At 41.7% G+C, this 23,402-nt stretch overlaps 1 pseudogene; it reads right to left on the bottom strand.

The window, feature by feature from the left end:
• Positions 1-21,995: 21,995 nt before the first annotated feature.
• LOC114608218 lies at positions 21,996-22,673 on the bottom strand (annotated as a pseudogene).
• Positions 22,674-23,402: the final 729 nt, after the last annotated feature.

Here is a 23,402-nt window from a genome sequence, read left to right as displayed (position 1 = left end):
CATGGGATGGGTCCTTGTCTTAGTCAGGGTTTCTATTTCTGCACAAACATCATAACTAAGAAGCAAGTTGGGGAGGAAAGGGTTTATTCAGTTTACACTTCCACATTGCTGTTCATCACCAAAGGAAGTCAGGACTGGAACTCACACAGGGCAGGAAGCAGGAGCTGATGTTACTTACTGGCTTGCTTCCCCTGCCTTGCTCAGCTTGCTTTCTTATAGAACCCAAGACTACCAGCCTAGGGATGGCACCACCCACAATGGGAACCTCCCATCCTTGATCACTAATTGAGAAAATGCTTTACAGCTGGATCTCATGGAGGCATTTCCTAAGAGAGTCTCCTTTCTCCGTGATAACTCCAGCTTGTGTCAAGTTGACACACAAAACCAGCACAGTACAGTCCTCAAGTTGGACTGGTTATTGGTTGGCTATTCCCTCGGTCTCTGCTCCATCCCCTATCCCTGTATTTCTTGTAGACAGGGTCCAAAGTTTTGTGGGTGGGTTGGTGTCCCTATCACTCCCAGCCAGAAACTGTAAACAACCTAGATGTCCCTCAACTGAAGAATGGATAAAGAAAATGTGGTACATTTTCTTTTATTACTCACAATGGAATACTACTCAGCCATTAAAAACAAATACATCATGAATTTTTCAAGCAAATGGATGGAATGTGAGAATATCATTCTGAGTGAGGTAACCCAGACCCCAAAAGGACATGCATGGTATATGCTCACTTATCAGTGGATATTAGCCATAAAATGCACAGACACACACATAAAATGCACTCCACAGACACAAAGAAGCTAAACAAGAAGGAAGGATGCTTGAATCTCACTTAGAAGAGGAAATAAAATAGTCATAGGAGGCAGATGGAGGGAGAGAACTGGGGGGTGAGGAGAGAACTGGGGGGGTGTGGGGGTGAGGAGGGGAATAGGTTTTTCAGTATCAGGTGTGGGGAGGGACAAGAGAGAGGGCCAGAGGGCCAGGAGAATGAATAGAAATCTGCAGCTGGGGGGTGGAGTGGGAGGCATCTTAAGGAGGTGCCAGAAACCTGAGATAGAAAAGGTTCCCAGAAATCAATGAGAGTGACCTTAGCTGAGATTTACAGCAGTGGGCACATGGAACCTGAAGAGGCCACCTCCTGTAGCCAGTCAAGACTAGAAATTATAAGCAAATTTCAATTCCTTTTATTGTTTGATATCATCAAGAATTAAGTTTTTATATTATTTATTTTTGAAAATCCAAAGTTAAACTATCAACTTTCATCAAAATTTCATTAAACACACACACACACACACACACACATCTTTAATCCTAGCACTCGGGCAGAGGCTGGCAAATCACTGTGAGGATTTCAGGGATACAAAGTGAGACCATGCCTCAGAAAAAGGAAAGTAGGGAGGAAGAGAGGAAGGAAGGAAGGAAGGAAGGAAGGAAGGAAGGAAGGAAGGAAGGAAGGAAGGAAAGAAGGGCATTTTATCATAGACACAAGTATAGTAGAACACAGAGTCAGGAAGATTGTCTAGGAATTCACAGTGAGTTCTGGGCTAGCCAAGGCTACACTTTTTGATGAAAGTTGATAGTTTAACTTTGGATTTTCAAAAATAAATAATATAAAAGCTTAATTCTTGATGATATCAAACAATAAAAGGAATTGAACTTTGCTTTTAAGTGTTCACACACAAGAGTCTATAGAGGCTGTACCTAACAAACCACCACAGGCTCCATGCAGGTTATAATGAGGTTTTTTTCTTCATAGACATAACAAAAGAATGTTTGTGTTTTTAAATTTTTAAGCCAATCTTGTTGTCTGTATTTTGATTAGATAATGTGACCATTAACATTAAATTATTATTGAAAATGTTTAAAAAGAGAAAGAGAGAAAAGAAGGGAGATAGAGAAGGAAGGAAGTATAGAAAGATAGAAAGCTAATTTCATCACAATGTGGATTTCTTCACATGTGTGCAGTTGCCCATGAAGGGTGGAAGAGGGCACAGGATCCCCTGGATCTGGAGCTACAGAAGGTTGTGAGCTGTCAAATGTAGGTTGTGAGCTGGGAACCAAATTCACGTCAGAAAGAGCTCTCTAACACTGAACCTCTGCTCTGGCCCCCACCGTGGTCTTCTTAGAAATCGTTTATTTTAGTAACGTTCTCTAGGACACAACGTCTGCACAAACTCTGTAAGGCAAAGAAGTGAGGCAGGTGTACAACTTGAAACGAGCATTATCATCCCTCCGGCTCCACAGCTCTCCTGACAGTCAGTGCACACTGTAGTTACACTAGGCTCAGGGAGATGCTGTCTGCTTTAGTCCCACCAGACCCTGGAGGCTCTTGGAGAAGAATAGCAAGGCCAGTCCTTATTATTCCCAGAGGTCCTGGCTTCCAATAGGAATTCAGATATTGACTCAGTAAATAAGAATCATAGAATTCATCTCCTTGTTTACCTACATCAAATAGGACTACAGTCAAAAACATACACATGAATTAAATACATATTTTCTATCTAGAAACAAGGGGAATAAGAAACGTCCAAGAAAGAAGATCGCTAAACTAACCCTTAGAGATCAGGACAAATTGATACAAATGATTTTAATAATCACCTTTCTTAATTCTCTCACAGACTTGTACATTCTAGATGCAAAGAAATAAATATAATATGTAAAATCAATACCTTGAGGTTATAGGACTTCATTCCTTAGCACTCTGCTTAAGAAAGGCAGATTCTGTAGTCATATAAATTTAAATATGAAAAAGACTTACATTATAGTTTTATTCTCTGTTACTGTAACACAATAACACAGGCATGGTAAATTACATACAATATAAGCTTACTTGGCTCATGATTCTGGAAGCTGGGAAGTCAAAGATCAAGAGGTTATATGAGGTGAGGCTCACTACAGTACAATGTGAAGGAAAGGTAAGATTCATGTGTGCAGGAGAGCAAGGGGAAGCTGACTTTACGAGTTCACTTGAGATTACTAACCCATCTCCACACTAATGACATTAATAGGGTCATAAGGGCTCTGTCCTTATGACTCAATTGCCCCTTAATGATTCCTCCTCTTAACGTCCCAATGGCAATTTTGTGTTGGCTAGTTTTACGTTAACTTGACACAAGTTGGAGTCATCTGAGAGGAGGGAACTTTCAAGAAAATGTCTCCTCCATAAAATGGATCTGTAGGAAAACCTGTAGGGCATTTTCTTAAATCATGATTAATGGTGATAGACAAGTCTATTCTGGATGGTGCTGCTCCTGGACTGGTGGTCCTGGGTTCTATAAGAAAGCAGGCTGAGCAAGCCAGTAAGCAGCACTCCTCCAGGGACTCTGCATCAGCTCCTGCCTCCAGTTCCTTCCCTGTTTGAATTCCTGTCCTGACTTCTTTGAGTGACGGACTACAATATGGAAGTGTAAGGCAGATAAACTCTTTTCTCCCCAGGTTGCTTTGGTCATTGTGGTGGTTTGAATATGCTTGGCCCAAGGAGTGGCACTATTAGGAGGTGTGGCCTTGTTAAAAGAAGTGTGTCACTGTGGGAGTGGGCTTTTTGACCCTTGTCCTAGCTGCCTGAAAGTCAGTCTTCTGTTTGCCTTCAGATCAAGATGTAGAACTCTCTGCTCCTCCCGAATCACGCCATGCTTCTCACCATGCTGATACTGGACTGAACTTCAGAACCAGTAAGCCAGCTCCAATTAAGTGTTGTCCTTATAAGAGTTGGTCATAGTTTCTCTTCACAGTGATGGAACCCCTATGACAGTCATAGTCTTTATCAGAGCAATAGAAATACTAGAATAAATTTCAACTCTAATTTTGGATGGAGCTCTCAAACCACAGCAGTGTGACTTTAGGAAGGTTAATGCCACATGGTGATTATAATTGTTCTATTAGGTAATCTAAGGAGTTAAAGAAGAATTTGAGGGTCTGACTCTGTATTAGAGAGTTGTAAACCCTAAGGAGCAGTGAGAGAAAGGAGAAATGGATCAAGTAACAGGGCACTGATGACTCTGTTACAGCATCCATGTGTTCCAAACACACAAGGCCCTGGAAGAGATCCAACACATCACTCAACAGGCATGTTCTTGTGACACAGGAACTTTACAAGAAGGGGTACAAAATGGAATTTGACCTCCTGTTTGTCATGGTCCACTCCAAGGAGGAACAAACACCCACTCAATTTCTTATTACCTGATCAAGATCTGCAGACATTCCTCAACCTCCATGTCTCACACCAAAAAAAGTTATGTTTCATTTAAATTAAAACAGAAATGGGAAATCCCATGAATGTGGGGCACCAAGAAAGAAAACAGCAAGCATAGTGATCCAAAAACCCATGTGAGGTGTGTTACCCAGTTCAGTTCCTGTGAACTCATCTAGAGTTGAGCGAGTGCTTAGAAACCACTCTCCCTGAAGACCAGATGTTTCTAAGGCCAGTGAGATTCTATTCAATACAGAAATATTCTCCCAAGATCCTGCCTTGCTTTACGTCTTCTGGGGGAATGGCTCTGGTCCAAGACATACATTCTCCTTTTACATTATCTTGAAGAGTTCTGGGCATCTGTCCAGGCTACTATTTTTCTGTCTCACAAACAGAAATTGCTATTTTTGGTATAGACAGAAACACTTCAGTGAATTGTTCAGCTTGGTTTGTTTTCAGAAGCCCTTATCTATCTTCCTGGTTGTACATCTAATCAGGGAACTTGTGGTAAGATTGGTCATCATCAGCCTTTCACACACTCTCCTGGCTGACTGTTATTAAATATTTCAATCAGCTCTAGCCTCTCGACAGATGAGCTAAGACACAGAAGCTGTTGTGACCTAGCTTTTAAAACAAATGAATGACCACAACTTTGCAATTACCTTCTCCCTCTGCTCGGCTATAATACGACTAAATGTCTGAGAACTAGAGACCTCATGGATGTCCAGAGGCATCCATTTTTCAACCAGCATAAACTATATGGACCAAACTTCCAGGCTTTGGTCTAATCTAATCATTCTTGCGTGTCAATCATTTCCCACGTGATGGAGCAAGCCTGCCTGGTAATCAGCCACTTGCATGAAAGGTTCAGTGTTGACACCCATCTATCCCAATTGCATTTTCTAGCTCACATCCATGCATACGGGATGAGGCAGAGACTAACAAGGCTGTGGGGGTCTGCCTGCCACTCCTGTTGATCTACTGTTGTAGTGGCAATCCTTTGAGCAACCATTAACCTTTGAAAGTCTTTAAGTTTTATTTTATATTATTTTTATTTATTTGTATTCTGGGGAGGCCTATGTGTAAAAGTGTCCTTGTGGATCAGAATAGGGAATCAGATCCCCTAGAGCTGGGGTTACAGACAGTTGTGATCTGCCCGACTTGGTTCCTGGGAACTGAACTCAGATCCTCTGGAAGATCAGCAAGTTTTCTTAACTACTAAGCCATTTCTCCAGTCCCCCACCTCGGAAATTTTACATTAAGAAAATACTTTCATGTTTCAAACAGATGTAGAGACCCACAGCCAAACAGAAGGCAGAGCTTGGGGAATCCTGTGGAAGAGGTGGGGGTGCTGGGGATTGGAGGAGCCAGAAGAGTCAAGGACACTACAAGAAAACCTACAGAGTCAACTCACCTGGACCCATAGGGTGTCATCGAGACTGACCCGACAACCAGAGAGCCTGCATAGGTCTGACCTAGTCCCTCCATACATATGGCACAGTTGTGTAGTAGCTTGGTCTTCATGTGGAACTCCTAACAGCAGGAGCTGTCTATGACTCTGTTCCCTGCTTTGGGACTCTTTCCTCCTACTGGGTTGCCTCATCTAGTCTTAATAGGAAAAGAGGTACCTAGCCTTACTGCAACTTGATATGCTATGGATGGTTGATATCCAGGGGAGTCCTGCTCTTTTCTGAAGAGACAAAGGATGAAGGAGTGGATGGAGCAGAGCATGGGAGAGAGGTGTACCAGGAAGAAAGGAGGGAGGGAAAACTGTGGTTGGGATGTAAAAACCAAATAAATAAAATATTTTCGTGTTTCAAATCCATTTGACAAGAAAAGTCCAGGAACACCAAGTAGATTGTTTTGGTTTTATCTTGTCTAAGGAGATCCTTCACAGGATTTCCTATGGTCTAGGCTGTCCTCAAACCTGTGGTGATTCTGAACTTCTAGTCAACTTATTTTCGCCTCAAGTGTTTTAGGATTACAGAATGTATTATCACACTCAGTTTATGCTGGGATCAAACCCAGAGCTTTTCAAAAGCTGGACAAGTGTTCTACCAACTAAGTGACATCCCCAGCCCACATTTTTTTCTATTGGATATTTTATTTATTTACAATACAGATGGTCATCCTCTTTCCCCATTTCTCCTCCCTAGAACCCCCTATCTTATACTCCCTCTTCCTTTATGCTTTTATACCATTTTTATTACATGCATGTATTAAAGTCAGTTCTAGGTTGAGGATCTAGCAATACAATAGGTGCAAATAGCCAAGGAACAACCAATACAATAAATATAAATAGTTAAAGAAAAAGCAAGGCATTAAACCCAATTACATGAACGCGCCCATGATCACTGTTTCTAAAGGCTTATCAGGATGACCAGAGTATCTGAGCCAACTTCCCTGTCCTAGCTCAAGGTCATTTTCATGTCTGAAGCCTACTTGCTTGTTCTAGCCTAAAATTTAGAATCCTGTCTGAAATTACTTCTTTGTTCTAGCCTAATGTCAGATTCCTGCTTGAAGCCTACTTCCTTGTCCTTGACCAATGTCATATTCCTGCCAAGCAGCCCCAAAGGCTCTCCATCTCTCCCTCTTTTTTATTTTGTTAACAAGACTGAGCCTGACTTAGGTCATTCTGATAAGAATGCCTTCCTTACCCATCATGGAATATGCATTATCAAAAGCAATGCTCTTCTGTCTTTGGTTAGTAAGGCTCTATGAAGAATCTTACCTGTCCTTGGCTTGCCAGCCTGTTAATTTAATAACTCTGTCTAGGGGTCCATTTTCAGGTTCAAGCCATGTACTTTGGCTGCCTATGTGTTGATGTTAAGGATAAGCTTTAAGATGATGGGCAGGAATAAAAGTATTCCCAGGACAAGAAGGGCTAGCCTGATCAAGCTGTATATGCCATTGCTGAGGTTTGACCAAAGTGGAAATACTGACCTCACCCAGCCCACATTTGGTGTTTTGAAGTTTATGCTAAATCAAATGGAACAATGCCACTAAGTCTCTTAAGAAGATCCCCTGCACAAAGAAGTCCATTATAGAGTTTCGCCTTCTGATTAGATTCTTTCTATTCAGTTTCACTGTACCCATGTTTGTGTCTGATGATACAAACACAAGATGTGACCTTCAATGACAACTAGAACCAAACTGTGGTCATAGGCAACATGATAGGTACAGTTTTACAGCCAGAGAAAGACATAGAAATTACAGGCAGATAATAAAAAACAGTATAATCCTATTGGCTTTCTTTTTTTCTTTTTTTCCACCTGCCTCTGCCTCCCAAGTGCTGGGATTAAAGGCGTGCTCCACCACCGCCCGGCTCCTATTGGCTTTCAACTATTGAAATGCTTGTATATCTCTTCCTATGGCACCACTGTAAGGAGCTCCTCACCCTGACTCACACTTCCCTATCCTAGGTGCCCTGCCCCCATTCCTGAAACTTTGAGATCTTCCCACAACCGCAACTACTGAGGTAAGCAGCATTCTGCTCCAGCTTTCAAACTAGCATCTGACCTGGTCTTCCTTGACAGGTCCATCCTGGTTTTAAAGACATTTGATCAGTGCCATGAAGAACGTATATTTAGAAGCAATGGCCCAAAACTGTGGAGCCCTGAGGAATATTGAGAATGCTTGGAATGGCCACTGTCGAGTAGATCCTCCGTCTTTCTAAACATCTGTTTCCAGTTTTCCTTGTCACTTAGCTGAATACCATGGACTCTTTTTGGCTGCTATTTTGGATTAGTTCTCATTTCCACAGTGTCCATTGTGATTTCAATTAATCTTTCAGGCCAGCATGTGTAGCCATTCTTTGAATATAATTAAAGCAAAGCAAAACCTTCTCCGAATTGATTTAATAGCCCGGGGGAAGGCCCATGAAATTTTCCAAAGCTTCCAATAGGAGTATGGAGAATGGGCAAAATGAAGCCAAGAAAAACTTGAAAGAGTGAGAATTTGACCCAGAAAATAATTAAAAGCAATATGAAAGAAAGTCCCGAAAGTCTCTCTGACACTTGGGCTATGGTGAAAAGAAATGGACAAAGAGATCAAATAAGATCAGCTTTCTCAGTAGTGCAGAAGCAGCAACTGTCTCAGATCTGAAACACCTCCCGGGATGTGGGTGGCTGAGCTCACACAGCCCAACACACAGAGGTACCTTCAGGAGGCTCAGAGGCTTTGCTGTGTCTCTAGTAACAAAAGAAGCCACACAAATAAAGTCTCACGAACATGACTGCCCAAGCACACGCTGATGGAGGAGGACACCAACAAGCACATCCAACTGGATGGGAAAGTCCCAGGCAACCTCAGCCCTACCCAGAGAACTACAGGCAACTGAGTGAAGCTGGGAGGGGAAGAGGTGGCCTCCCCCAGGGAAGAGTATAGACCAATTGGTCAGCCCTGAAAACACACATACAAATAACATTAGAGGGACTCAACAGGTTATATTTGGGAACATCTATGTATGCAAAAATACATATATCTATGAAGTATGAATTTTTAAATTGATAAAAAAAAAGACCATGAATCTGAAGAAGAGTGGACAGGGATATAGGGAAGGTTTTGGAGGGAGAAAGGGGAAAGGACTGTAATTAAATTAAATGACAGACAGACAGACAGGTTTCTGGTCAGGCACAAAACTTGCATCATTGTTATCAAAGCAGTACTTTAGTAGGGTCTTGGTCCTTCCCACCCCTCTCTCTCAAGACAGGCTCTCACTCTGTAGCTAGATTGGCCTCAAACTCATGGTAATCCTCCTGCCTCAGGGTCCAAAGAGTTGGGATTCTGGGACTTCACTTCTATGGATTAGAGTTTCATGCATGCTAGGCAAGCACTTTACCAACTGAGCTACATCCTCAGGCCCAAAATAATTTAAAATTTTAATTTTAAAAATTAGTTAATGGTATGGCTTACTGAGTGATTATTGACTTTATAGCATGTCCAAAGTCCTGGATTCAATCCCTCATACTTAGAAAAAAAGAAAACTTAAAAGATATACTAGCTACTTTTCCTGGTGTTGTGATTAAAATAGCTTTAGAGTCCAATGGAACAGGAAAATCCTAGGGACAGGTACCTGAGGCAGCTGGGGACGCTATGCTCACAATCAGGATGCAGAAAGAATGGATACTGATGCTAAGCTCCCTTACTCCTCTTTCATTTGGTCCTAGACCCCAGCGGGTGGAATGGCTCCACCCTCATTCAGTGAAAGTACTCGGATCTCAGTTAACACAGTGTAGACAGTCCCTCACAGACCAGCATAGACCTCAAGAGAGTGTAGACAATCCCTCACAGGCCTGCATAGAGACCAGCCTAACTCATATGAAATGTTATGAGCCTGTCCAAAGGCTTGTCTTTTAGGTGATCCTGAATCCAGTTAAAATACTAACCATCACAAAAGGCCAATTAAGTTACAATACATCCCATGAATTAATTATAGAGAAATATGTGGTGGAGAATGGCAACAGGAAGGAGGAGGGAACCATCCCTGAGTTGGATGATCTGGGATGGCCCCTCTGTGGTGCTCACACTTGAGAGTTGAGTGTGAACCAGAGAAAGGATGAAGGGTCTCATAAAAAAACCTTTGAAACATAACCAAGTTCAACATGCTTGTGTACCTGGAGCCTAGCGACATGGAAGACGCTCAGAGATGCAGGCAGCAGCCAGGTCATACATAGCCAGGGAAGGAATTTGAAATGAAATTAAGGATTATGCAAACACAAGCACTGCAGTTTCTCAGCAGTTAATTTAATAATTCAGATGGCAACCAAGAAACTACCAGGTAGGCAATGCATACACTGTGGATACACTGGATGAATGGAAGACTCCCAGCATGCACAAGACAGAGTAAGGCAGCGTTACAGTCCAAAAGACTACTCAGAAGTATAATTTAAATTCTATACATTTTTTTTCATTTCTGGAATTTTCCATTTTAATATTTCTAGGAGTACAGTTGACTATGAGAAACTAAAATTACAAAAAGTAAAGCTAATTAAGGGGAACACTATCATCACCCTGAGTTCTTGAAGCCTCCAGCACTCTCTTAGCAGCCGAGCCCCACGTCCACCTCCACTTTCATTCCCACGCATCCTCTCCATGCCTTATCAGTACTAAAAAACCATAGTCTTCCCTTTCTCACTGCATACTTCTCCACATGTCAACACAATGGCCTGCCTGCCAGCAACAGCAATGTCAACCAAGCAGAAGTTACAGAAATCACATCTGTCCAAAGTCAGTTCAGTGCCAGCTAAACTTGGAGAAAGCCTCTTCTTACTAACTGTATCCCTGATCACAGGCTTATGAAAGTTTGGTCTCAAAAGCTCCGATTCCCAGAACTCTAAAGGAAAGCTCAGAAGAACCCAAACACAGCAGGAGATGTGAGCCCTGTAGGACCAAAAAAAAAAAAAAAAAGCCTGGGTCATTTTTACAGATACCACAGTGAGGTGAGTAGTGGGCACCTCCAATGGAGAGTAACTGTGGTGGAGGACCAGCCTCATTCTTCCAATTTGCTAGATTTTGTTTTGTTTTGTTTTGTTTTGTTTTGTTTTGTTTTGTTTTGTTCTGTTTTTCCAGATAGGGTTTCTCTATAGAGTCCTGGCTGTCCTGGAACTCACTCTGTAGACCAGGCTGGCCTCGAACTCAGAAATCCGCCTGCGTCTGCCTGCGTCTGCCTCCCAAGTGCTGGGATTAAAGATGTGTACCACCACTGCCCGGCTTGCTAGATCTTTTGTCCAGAGAATTTGTCATAGTAAATTGTGTATCACAAGTTTGTAATACACAGTGAGAGAGATTCCACCGATTGGCTGTCATGAAGTCACAGCATGTTCTCACTCGTGTACAGCACTGAATATTAAAGTACATTTATATATCGCTTCAAGTTTTAATTTTTCCCTTACTTGGTAATCTTAGAAAATATTTCACAAGAATTTTATTGCCTGTGGCTACTGTAATTTTAAAATGTGTCAGTTTTGCTTTCCAACAAAATAAATTATCAATTGGCAATCATATCCATAAAAAACAAACTATTTGCAACTCCTGTTCCCCTGATATATTCATCAAGCCTAATTTTTTCACTCACAAATGACATGAAATATTCATTTCCTAAACTTTTTTCCTTTTTTTTTTTGAATATGGAATTTCCATTTTCAGTCCCAAGATTTAATTTCATTTAGTCATGGTATTTACATTTCACTAAATGAATCCAGAGCCCCAGTGGTCAAAGGTATGTTTAAATACGTAGAACAAGACATAAATATTTCCACAACCACTTGATTTGCCTTGGTTCTTTCTTCCCTCCCTCTGTGCCCCCAACAGTTTCTTCAAAAATCCCTGAATTTAATCCAGGAACACTGATTATTTCTAACACAGAGGCATGACTAAACAAAAACAAACCAATGGTTATTTCAAAAGAAAAACGCCACACAGAAAGTAACACTAAAGAAAGCAAGTAAATACTTGGAGTGAGATGTGCCATGGCAGGCATGCGGTGGTCAGAAGGCAACCCCTGGGAGTCAGTCTTCTTTCCATCGTGTGGGTTGACAGGGTTGACAGCAAGCACCTTCACCTGCAAAACCAAGTCACTGGTCCTGCTTGTGTGTTTTTCTAAAGAATCTTCAAGCTGCTTCCCAGAAGGTTTGCAATACCAATAGGACGCCATTAACACACTTTCTCCACATCCTTGCCTGCCTTTGAGTTAAGTGTCACTGATCCTAATTGTAGACATTCTCTTAGGTAGATATTAATATCTCACTGAGACTTAATTTGCATTTTCCTAATAACCTGGCATATACTGCCCTACAGAGTAAACATGATTAAGCATCTTGAGCTGTGGAGATTTTCCAGTTGTGCTCAATATAACCAGAGGGGGTTTTAAGGATGAAGCAAATGAGTCAGAGAAGACATGTATCAGGGGCTGGAGTGATGCACTCTGCAGATGAAGGCTGTACAATGCTACAGAAACACCAAGGAAACAGATCTGACCTAGGACCACTGGGAGAAATGTAGCTCTGATGGCACATTGATTTAAAGATCTTAATGAACACAAAAACCACATCCTGGGTTGACATGCCTACAGAGATGATGCCTACAGAGAGAGACAGAGAGACAGAGAGACGGAGAGAGCCCTAAGTCTAATTTATCTTTCTAGAGGTTGCAGTAATAACCCTTGTGGATGTGTTGGGCATTAATCACTTCAGTATTGATTCGATCAGTATCCTAAAATTATTCATATTATAGCTGGTCTCCAGACCTTAACACAACTGATGCCATAATGGAAGTACCGCTCAGGCCTTGGAATCCAGCATGTAGGCAGAAATACCTGTCAAATGAGAACAGACCTAATCCATCACAGTCCGTAGTTCCAGGAAAGTCCCTGAATGTATTGACTTTGTGTTTTTTGTTTGTTTGTTTGTTTTTTGATTCTGTAGTTCAGCTTCTGGCTGACTACTCTTGCTAACAGAGGTATGTCAACCCAGGATGTGGTTTTTGTGTTTAAAAGCTCATCCTAAGAAAAGCTGCAGGCAATACTAGGGTTCAAAACACCCAGTGTACTCATTAGCCAGGAAATAAAGACCTTTTATTGGTTTAAACCTGTGTCCAAGTAGTCCTCTCTGGTGGATACGAGACTAAGATGTGCCTACTGTTTACGCAAACTTTATAATCTTATTGAGACAAAATTCAAGCCAAGCATTGTGGTTCACACCTTTTAACCCCAGCAAGAGTTCAAGGCCAGCCTAAATTATATAGTTAAGGGCCAGTAGGAGTTATGGAGCTGGATTTTGTCTCAAAAAGCAAACAAACAGAGCAGCTAGGGAAGTGGTCAGGCAGGAAAAGCATTTATTGCAGAAGTGTGAGAGTCTGGGTTCTGAGCTGCTATTCTTTGACTATTTCGTGAGTTCTTCTTTCTTCCACCCTTCTCTACCCTTTTTCTGCTACCTTTTCAATCCCCTAACACTAAATAGGAGAGAAAATAGAGAGAGGAAAGGAAAGAGATCCCTGAATAAAGTCAGGGGTAAGAAAAAGGGTGATGTTATCAGCAGGCTACTTCCTGCTGATTAGGGGAGTTGAGTTCCTTGGGGTAAGGTAGATCTTCATCCTCAAGATATATAACTTCTTGTTTTTTTTTTTTTCTTTTAGCATGACTACTCAACAAACCAGGACCAACAACAACCAACAATGCACCAACAACTGACCAAAAACCCACCCCCTCTGTTCAAGACCCTAGTATTTATATACCTCTGAAAAGTCCCCAGAATTCCAAACATCACACAATCACAGAAACTATCTGCCATTGGCAAGTCATGTCCCAACTAGAGCATAAAACAAAACAGAGCCAGCTGCTGTGAACAATCTGAAGCAGCCCTACATCCCACGCCTGGGATTAGAACAAAACCATACTCTTATAATGTTTCTGTGGTTTTTTAAGAAGGCAAAATTCCAGAATTCGTATTACAGTTCAGACTTCTAGATCCCAAATAAAAGGTAAACACAGTAGACTGCTTATAACCCTGTTAGTTATGACATGATGGGAAGCAGAAACAGGAAGATGCCCAGAAGTTCACAAGCCAGCTAGCCTGGGTGTGCAGATGCAAACAAAAGATCCTGCCTCAAACAAGGTGAAAGGGAATGTCTTAGATTGGAGGTTGCCTTCTGACCTCCACATATAGGCTATGGCACACATGCTGGCAGAAGCACACACACATAGACACACATACATATATTCATACATACATGCACACTCATACAGACACACATACATACAGACAGACACATGAATTAATTCACTCACTAAGATTTACAAAAACAAAAGAACAGACAAAAGATAATAAAGTCATAAAGTCATGATTAATACAGTGTTCCAGATTGCAACTATTCTGCCCTATTGAGAGACTTAGAATACAATGCACATTTGATTATCTTATTCATTGAACATAATTCCAATAATAGTGTGACTAAAATAAAAGAGTACTGAAGAGGTAACAGAAACGCTTAACTTTGCCTTATGTAGTTTTGTAACTGAGTTGTATGACCATGAAACCATCAGCAAGTAAGATGAAACACCATGAAAGCAGGCCCACCTGCCTCATCCAGACAATCAGTGCTAAGAAAGGTCATGAGAATTCAGTGTGACATTGTGTAGAAGCTGGAGTACTTGTGCTTGGTCTTAAGTTGAATTTCATGGACAGAAATGAGTATAACAAGAAGACTGAGCATGATCATGTGTGCAGAGGACAGTAGTGCTTCACGTCCAACTTCAGGTTCTGAAATTGCTCTGTCAAACTTGAAAAGGCAGTGTAGTAAGACAGTTGGGAACAGATTTCTACTCAGATAGTATGATCAAAAGCTGTCATTATTGAGAGCACTTATTATGATCCAGTGATTGAAAATGTTAAGTCTGAAGCCATGGTACCAATACCTAGCAAAGCATCTAGCACTATGCAGAATGAGAGACACAGCTGCAAGACATGGTCAGATAAGACATGGTCAGACAAGACATGGTCAGACAAGACATGGTCAGACAAGACATGGTCAGACAAGACATGATAAGACAAGACATAGTCAGACAAGACATGATCAGACAAGACATGGTCAGACAAGGCATAGTCAGATAAGACATAGTCAGATAAGACAGTATGGTCAGATAAGACAGCATGGCCAGACAAGACAGCATGGTCAGATAAGACAGCATGGTTAGAAAAGACATGGTCAGACAAGACAAGATCAGACAAGACATGGTCCAGACAAGACATGATCAGACAAGACATGATCAGACAAGACATGGTCAGACAAGTCATGGTCAGACAAGACATGGTCAGACAAGATATGATCAGACAAGACATGGTCAGACAAGACATGGTCAGACAAGACATGGTCAGACAAGGCATGGTCAGACAAGTCTCCAAGGCATCTCTGCACTCCAATGCTGCACCAGGACCTCCTTGATCATCTTCAACAAGAGCTTTTATGTGAATTCTCTTCAGAGACTGAAACAAGATTGTATCCAAGTATGATCACCAACCAGAAAAAAAACTAATCTAGGCATGTACCTTAAAGGAGTCAGGCACATATGCTGGCATAACTAACTTGGTCTAAAGGATGGCTTCCTCTCATTCTCTGAGAAGTCGTAAGCTACAGCCAGGCTCTGTGAAGTCACTAACTCCTCGCTAACCTGGCCTCAGCAGATCATCAGTGACTTTATCAAAGCTACTCGGGCTTATAGTATAGAACCCATCACATATTTGAAGCAAACAATCTTATTTAGGATAGAAATGTGACTCAAGTTCAGACTATGCTGGTGACTTTAGTCGGTCTGGCTAACAGGATTTCTTCCAACCACTGACACTGGAGTTAAGTCTTTGAAAAAGCAAATAAGACATTTAGATGGAGGAAAATTAAAGGCTGACCAATGTGTCATTGGTTTGCAGATGGGAACCAACAAATGTGCTAGCCAAGCAGGCATGACAGCCTATGAGACTAGCAAGCATGTTCATGGTCTCCAAATGCAAACTGACAAACTATCTGACCAGACATGACTCATCTGTAAATGAATGACAACAAGGACCAGCAGGCCAGAGATGTTAGCATAGTCTCCAGAGGAGACATCTAAAACAGAAGCTAACATGACAGCCAGTGGGCACCTGGATTATTTCTTTACAGATGTTACCAACAATGTTACTTCCTAGAAAGGAATAGGGTATTTTCAGGCTTGAGGGGTAAGTAGATGGATCCAAATACTATGCCTCCCCTCCCCCCAAGAATATGTCAGCACAATAGAAGCCAGACAAAGAAAGAAACAGACCCCAAATCAATGCTAGGGATTGTCAGGAAGGATACCCGGATCAATAAATATCATGTTAAGCACCAAGATGATTACCAATCAACCACAGAGGTTACCGATATGGCAACCAAGGTTCAGTTGTTAGACTCCCATAAGGGAACTTAGTATTTTGCCCATTGTTTTATATCCAGTAAGAATTTAGGTATCATTGAGTCATATTTTTATCTTGTCTTTCTAAAATACCCTTTTGCAAACATTCTGCATTCTCTGCCTCTTCCCTCCTAGTTGCCTTTCAGTGCTGTAACAGTTAACTCGTGGACTATAACCAACAACCTGCATACGCAGTAAAAAGGGATGCTCTGAAAGGAGAGCTGCCCAGTATAGCTAATTCTCTTATCAAATATCAATGCACTTTTATAGTCTTGAGCTGCTACTCTCAATATGAAGCTGGCTTCTTAGTTGCTTGGGGAGAGAGTATTTTTCAGTTTAACATACCTGGGTTCTACATGGAAGAGTCAGCTCAGACTTATTTGGAACATGGTCTTGGTCAACTAAGTCTAAGATGCAGCATTTAGAAACACGCATGTTAATGTCTACGCAGTGTTTGATGCCTGCCATCTTCCAACACGATTATGATCAGTGTGCAGCTGTGATTATATGCATGCACATTCTCTTCCTTAGGTTTATAAACTCTTTCCAGAGCCGTATGTCTGAAGGACCATGAACAACGATGGCCACACACATGTGATGTAGGCGGTACAGTTATGAAGCCTTCATCTGTGTAAATGTATCTGTGCAGTCACTCTGTTTCCTTCAACTGTATTTATTGCTATGTTCCTCAGCAAAAATTATCCCATTGTGTTTTTTATGAATAAATATGTTTGACTGTTACAAAAATTAAAGAGGGATTGAGGTATAAAAAAACATTTCCTTTAGCTGCAAACTCATTCAAGTCATTGACTCCTGTCACGCACTTCTGTGATATCCTTGAGGCCTCATGAGCCAGTGACTGAGTCTGAAGCCAGCTTCTCTCTGAGCCTGGCTGGTTTCTGCAGTTCACTGTTTCCATTTCTAAAACACAGACTTAGGAGGCAGTCCATACAACCACCTTGCTGAGAACATAGCATAGTTAATAGAATGGGCCCCCTAAGGAATATAAAACCCATCTTAATTCGGGAAAGATTTTGGCTAATATTACATAATCACCAATGAACTGATCATTTTCTTCTACATTTTGTGTCTGATTTGAAAGTGTTTGGAAGCTAAAGCAAGTTTCCTATAGCAGACGCTCCCTCCCGTGATAAACAGTAGGTTTGGAACTGGGCTCCAGAAGTCATCAGAGCAAAAGGACTGTAAAGCAGTAAAGGGTTTTTTTTTTTTTTTTTATTAGCCAATAATATAAAATAGCAACGGCTGTCTTCTGATTGTGGCAATAGATGGAGCATGTTAAATGTCCATCTCCACAACGTGTCAGAAGAGTAGAATGTCCACCTCTGCCAAGACTAGGAAATGTCTGGAAATGATGCATGGTGAGCAAATTTATAATATCCCCAACTGCTCTTCAGCATTTAGTCTGAAGTAGATACTCCTGGCAATCCAAGAAGTCTGGCTTTAAGTGGGCTTAACAGCACCATATAGTCCCAACACAGCCCTTCCCATACCTTTCCCTTCTGGCAGGGAGTACAATGCTTTCGATTTAAAGACCATCTTGACTCTGTGCTCTGTGAGTACATTTACAATTCAGTCATTGACTTTGTGTAAATCCCCTAGCTTCCTCGCTGCTGCTTTTCCAGAAGGTAGTTTAAATGCTTACAGTTCAGTAATCTGCCCTCTATCAGCTGCTGAGCCAAGGTTGGACTAAAGCAGTCATTGTTAGGAGGCAGCGTAGAAAGAGGCTTAGAGCTGCGTCCTTAGAGAACAAAGTCAATAAAAATGAATATGCAGTTGTGTTTGGACATCTATGGACACAGACAGCCTTGTGAAATCATTTACAGGGAGGCCACCCCCAAAACCAGTGAAAGCAGCAAGCTCCCTGAGGAAAGGAACTGAAATGCAATTGAGAGAAAAGAAAACCCATTAAAGCATAGCTGGAATTAGGCAAAGATGGCTTAGTGAAGTTTTTAAAGGTAATGTATCAAACCTTCTGCCCGATACAAAGAAACCATTTCTCAGAGATCTCGACTTGCTACTGGCATCTATCTTGAGGAAGTGATATTTTAGGCTGCTATCTTAGTGCCTGCCTGAAGGAACTTACCAGAAAGAAAAATCCTAAGAATATATATAAAGATAAAGGATATTCTGTAACTCTGGGACCATTAGATAGTTCTTGGCAATTCTGTTTGCCTGTCAGTACCTTCTGAGTTTCATTAGTAAGCCCTAATCTCCAGTGGGCTAGTCATCACTGCACAACTGACAAAACAAAGTGAGTGGGAGAAGTTGAAGACCCACTTATCACCAGTGATGGACGAGTTCTCCAGGGTACTGACTCCCAGAGGATCCTGCCATGGCTGTCCAGTGGCCTCCATCTACACAGCATGTTATGTCATCTTCCACACACTGTTCTAGACCAGTGTTTCTCAAGCTTAAGTGTGCGTTCAAATTAACTGGAGAATCCTGATAAAATGGGAGTATTTAAAGTCCTTCAAGACAGTTTTTGTTGCACAGAATCCAAATCATTCCACTTTCCTTATCTGTGAAATAAGGGAGTGCGTGAGCTCATTGTGATGAGCAGGTTTGCTCTCCTGAGCCATTTCTGAGGACTAGTTTATGACCGAGGTGGTGCTGTTCTCAAAGGAGTCTGAAGCTGTCTACATGCCCCAACCCGCAGGGATTCGATGAGACCCTAGGGAAGAGGGTGAAAGAATGAACAAGAGACACAAGAACAGATAGCAAGACTGGGGTTCTGATCAAGCTCTGAAACTTTAATTTTGGGGGCAGGTTATAAAGACACAACAAAACAAGACATTTAGGCGAGGGTCATTGCTTAGGGTTATCCCACTATTGAGTCATCATTGTCTAAGACCATCCCACTGCCATATCCTTATTGCCCAAGACCATCCATCCCACTGTCATATCCAACTCCCAGGAAATAACAGACGTTCTTTAAGTTCCTGGGACCTGAGACCTGCGAACGTCCTTTCTTAACCTTGTACTGACTAGGCTTTCCAGAACAGCAGGTAATTTCCTGGGTTTGGCTCCCGGCATCTGCTCCCTTTTCACAATTTTAAACGAGGCAGGCAGACGAATTCAGACATTAAGAAATCTCATCGGCAGATAAGTGGGCATTGACCAAAGGGGGAAAGTGTTGACCTGATCCTCTCAGTATCAATTGTAATGGTGTCTTTTTGGGGAGGAGAGAGTTATTTGTCTCATGGGCCATGTAGGATATTGAGGCTCCTAGCCAGCTGCTTTCAGACACAAGAAGTCGACACCAACCTCTATACAATCAGGTTTGCTTTTTGGAAGACTCAGAAGTTGACAATTTGGGTCCTCCCCCTTTGGTACCTCGTCACACACCCCTTGCAGGTACCCATGTTGTGTTCGCACCATGCTGAACCAACATGCACAGATCTGAGTTCTATGCCACTCCTAAAGGAGCTATGTCATCACAAGGCTCAGCCAAGCCTCTATCAGCCAGATCAAGTCTATGATAATATAGAGGTTTAGAGGCCATGGACTCAATTTGTTGTTTACAGAGCCAGTGAGTCTGTTAAAGGACCAAGGGTCGAAAGCCAAAAGGAGAAGGAGACGACCACAGGGCCCAGGATGGAAGGGAAAAGGGTGGTAAGCCAAGGAGAGGCAGAGAACCAGTTTTTAAGCCACCCCTCTTCTTGCTCCTGCTGTTTCTTTCCATTCTAATCTCTCTCTGATCTTGGCCATACTATCTCTAACTACCCTGGTGCGGTCAGTATAAAAACGTCATTCCTCCTTGAGGGTGGCATAGAGCCTCCCTTGCTGAAGGAAAAGCAAATGAAAAATTTTTCCAGATTAGTGATGCCAATCTCTAGCTGTTTGATGTCCTTGTCAATGAAGTTCTGAGTAGTGCCTATTTGAAAGAACTAGAGAAGTTATGCCTGTCCCAACCCCAGCAGCCCCAAGGCCAAGGAGAACAGATAAAGTAATGGCTGATAAGACGTCACGCCTTGTCCTAAGCAGGGTATGATCAGCAACCGAGTCCCATGCCTGAGCAAAACCTTCTTCAGTATAATAGGCTAAGCTAGGAGTCGACTGTAAAAGTATGCAAAATGCTGTTTTGTTTTTCACTAAGTTTGGAATATAAATGCCAGGTGTAAGGCCATCGCTGCAAGCCCACCAAGTATCATTTGTGGGAAGAAGGTAGGCAGAGGAAGAGGAGGCATAGGAAATCTTTATTGCAAAGATGAGCATGGGTGGAAGGGATCTTGTTACCAACACACAGTCCCTGGCCCAAGACCACGCTCAGTGTTAGCTTTGCGTCTTGCTGTTGATTCCACCTGCATAGGGAGGACTCTTGGGTCTCAGTGCCTTCAGAACTCACAGCAATTCCCTCATAAAAGGGTGGAGTAGAATGAAAACATAATCAACAGGATTCGGTGAGTTCAGGGAGGGAATGATTTAGCACTGAAAAGGAGCTCAAGAATAAAATGTTGAGTATCAGGTTTAAAGGCATCATCAGAAGGAGGGGAAGTAGTGGGGTAAAGGGTAGGAACAAGAGTAGCAGGCCATTTTTGTAGAGGCAAGGGATTTAAGACACGATTTGGTCCAATAGGCACCATCAGCCTACCAACCCCAGGTGGTTGTATCAACAGTTTTATAGTAAATAGTAGGCCATCATCAGAGCACTCCTTATAAAGCCTTAGCCCCCAAGAATGGCCACTGGTCCATTTATTATTCTTTTTTCCTAGATCAGTAAATGGAATATGAAGCAGGTGACACCAGCCTGAGCACTCTGGAATATTAGTCCAATCTGGGTTTCCTTGGCTTCTTGTTTTATGATGTGTATAATTAGCAGTGACCGTGATAAAGTCCCAGGGGGAGGAGGGATGCCAGTAGGTGTCTCCCGTTGTTTCACATCCCTAGTTTTTGCAGAAGAATTCATTTTTACCTCCACACTGTGGATTCAAGGAGTGGTCTTGGTGATAGCCAGGGCAACCATAGAAGGGAAGCACTCTTAACATGCTCCTTCTTTTGTGCCACACCTGCCCCAAGGGTCGAAGCTATGTCTGTCAGCCGGAGAGTGTGAGGAGAGAGCTTTTTGAAAATTCATATGCCCTTCCAGGTCCCAATTATCAGGGGCACCTATGGCTAATTTGCAGAGATCAGGGTAAAGGCTGGGCCACCAAGTGCCAGGGTGTGAGACCTGAGAAGTGCTCCTTACAGTGTCATCCTCTCCATTAATTACTTGCCAGGTCAAATTAAGGGGTTGATGGGGATTGTTATCACCTGCTCTTACAAGTCCAGAGGCCAGCATCAGCATCAAAGCCTCCAACAGTGACTACTACAGGTGGCTCACTTTTGTCTGGAAAGGATAACTCTCTTCCCTGGGTCTCAAGTTATCCATTTTATCTACAATGGGTCTGGCTTTGTGGAGTTATCTATTTGTTTCACCAATCTTTCTGGCAGCTATCTAGGTGAGCCTTCTTTGGTGTCAAACAGACATATTGATCCTTGGCCCTATATGAGAACTGGGTTTGGGCTGTTTCATTTTCCTTCCATATAACTGTGACAAAATTTTTAGTCTCAGGATGCCAGAGGCAAATTTTCCGTGAGTGTCCAGATTTAGAAAATTGGGAACAAACAAGGCATGATGGAGAATATTTCTAGGAGACCCCTTCTGGGGGTATAATTCTCACTCTTTTTTTTTAACAAATAAAAGTTTATTGTACAAGATTAAGGCTCTGTATTTCATAGTTCAACAAAACGAAAAAAAAATTAGGTAACTCTTTTCCCAAAACTTCATCTTCACTTCCAACCATTTAAAATGACTTGATCAAATGTTATCAAACCAAACGCTATAAATAATACCAAGTCCTTTAACACTTGCATCCCACATGTTATTTTTTGGCATAGGTAATCTTCATGGCATGGGACAGCGTGATCTTAAACCCTTGTAGAGCATCTCTGGCAGCTCCAGCCTGCCCATCATTTTCAAATTCTACAAACGCTATGTCATGTCTCCATGGTACCAAGTGAACCTCCTTGAAACCAGGGAACTGGTTGAACAACATGGATAACATCATCTCATTCGTCTCCTCTGGTAAGTTATTAAGGAATGGGATATAGTTTGGAGGGTAATCAGGGACCTGAGGATTTGGCGCTGCATTTCCTTGGGTATTAGCTAAATTTGGTGTGCCCTGACCAGGCTTCTTGTTTGCAGCTGCTGCAGCCTGTTCCATGATCTTAGCTTTCTTCTTTTCTTTTTTCTTTTCCTTGTCAGCAAAAGTACCACTCATTTTAGATATTATATCGGAATTTGTTTTTGCATACTGAATTCTCATTGGTTTACCATAAAATGGAAATCCTTGTAACTGTCTCAAAGCATTTGTAGATGAACCCAATTCCTTAAATATAACAAAAGCCTGTCCCCTCATCTTTATAGTCTTTAAAGCCACAATATCTACTACATGTCCAAACTGAGAAAACAGGGCATACAGAGATCTCTTCAATTCTTCTTTTTTAATTTTGTCATTCATGTTGTTGATATAAATCGTGTGATTTGGTCTGATATCCATGTTTGGGTAAAACCCTTCAAGTAGCCTGAGGCCAGTGAGATCCAATTTTTTAGAGTTCCTTGCAAAACCAGGGCAGAAGCACCAGTAGCTGCTCCTACCACACTCAGTTATGAAGATATTATCTTAAAGCTCCACAACACCTGTTTCACAATACCTTGTCTTGAGGATAATAAGGAATCCCAGTAATATGGGTAATATTGAATTGTCAACAAAACATCTCAAATGTCTGACTGCAATAGCCAGTTCCATATTCTCTCTTAATCGGATACGGAACACCAAGTGTAGAAAGATAACATAGGCAATAACTAATTACATTTTTAGTTGCTTCTCCTGTTAAAGCAGTTGCAACTAGAAGGCCTGAAAAGGTGTCAAGTCACATGTACATGTTTTAATTTTCTAAAATCAGAATTGAGTAACATCCACTTGTCATAATTGATTAGGTATCAATCCTCCAGGATTAACACCATTATGAAAAAATTGAGGATACTGAGAACAAGGTTTTGCAGTTTGACTTGTTCACTTTCTAGAAATATCAAATTATTGTCTCAAACCATTTTTATTTTGATGATGTAAAGAATAAGAGTGTATGGCCAATTGTTTCTGTAAGGCCTAAAATCTGCCTGGTATACAAATTTGCTGTGGAATTGCCCTGGGGTCCAGGCAATCCAGTATGAGCTCTTAAATGTCTTATAAAGTTAAGGGAAAGTACATATTTCTTAAATTAAGCTG

This window comes from Grammomys surdaster, unplaced genomic scaffold (genome assembly GCF_004785775.1).
Source record: "Grammomys surdaster isolate TR1022 unplaced genomic scaffold, NIH_TR_1.0 127, whole genome shotgun sequence".
NCBI lineage: Eukaryota > Metazoa > Chordata > Mammalia > Rodentia > Muridae > Grammomys > Grammomys surdaster.
Note: the sequence above shows the minus strand (reverse complement) of the source record. Positions and strands in the feature narration are given on the sequence as shown.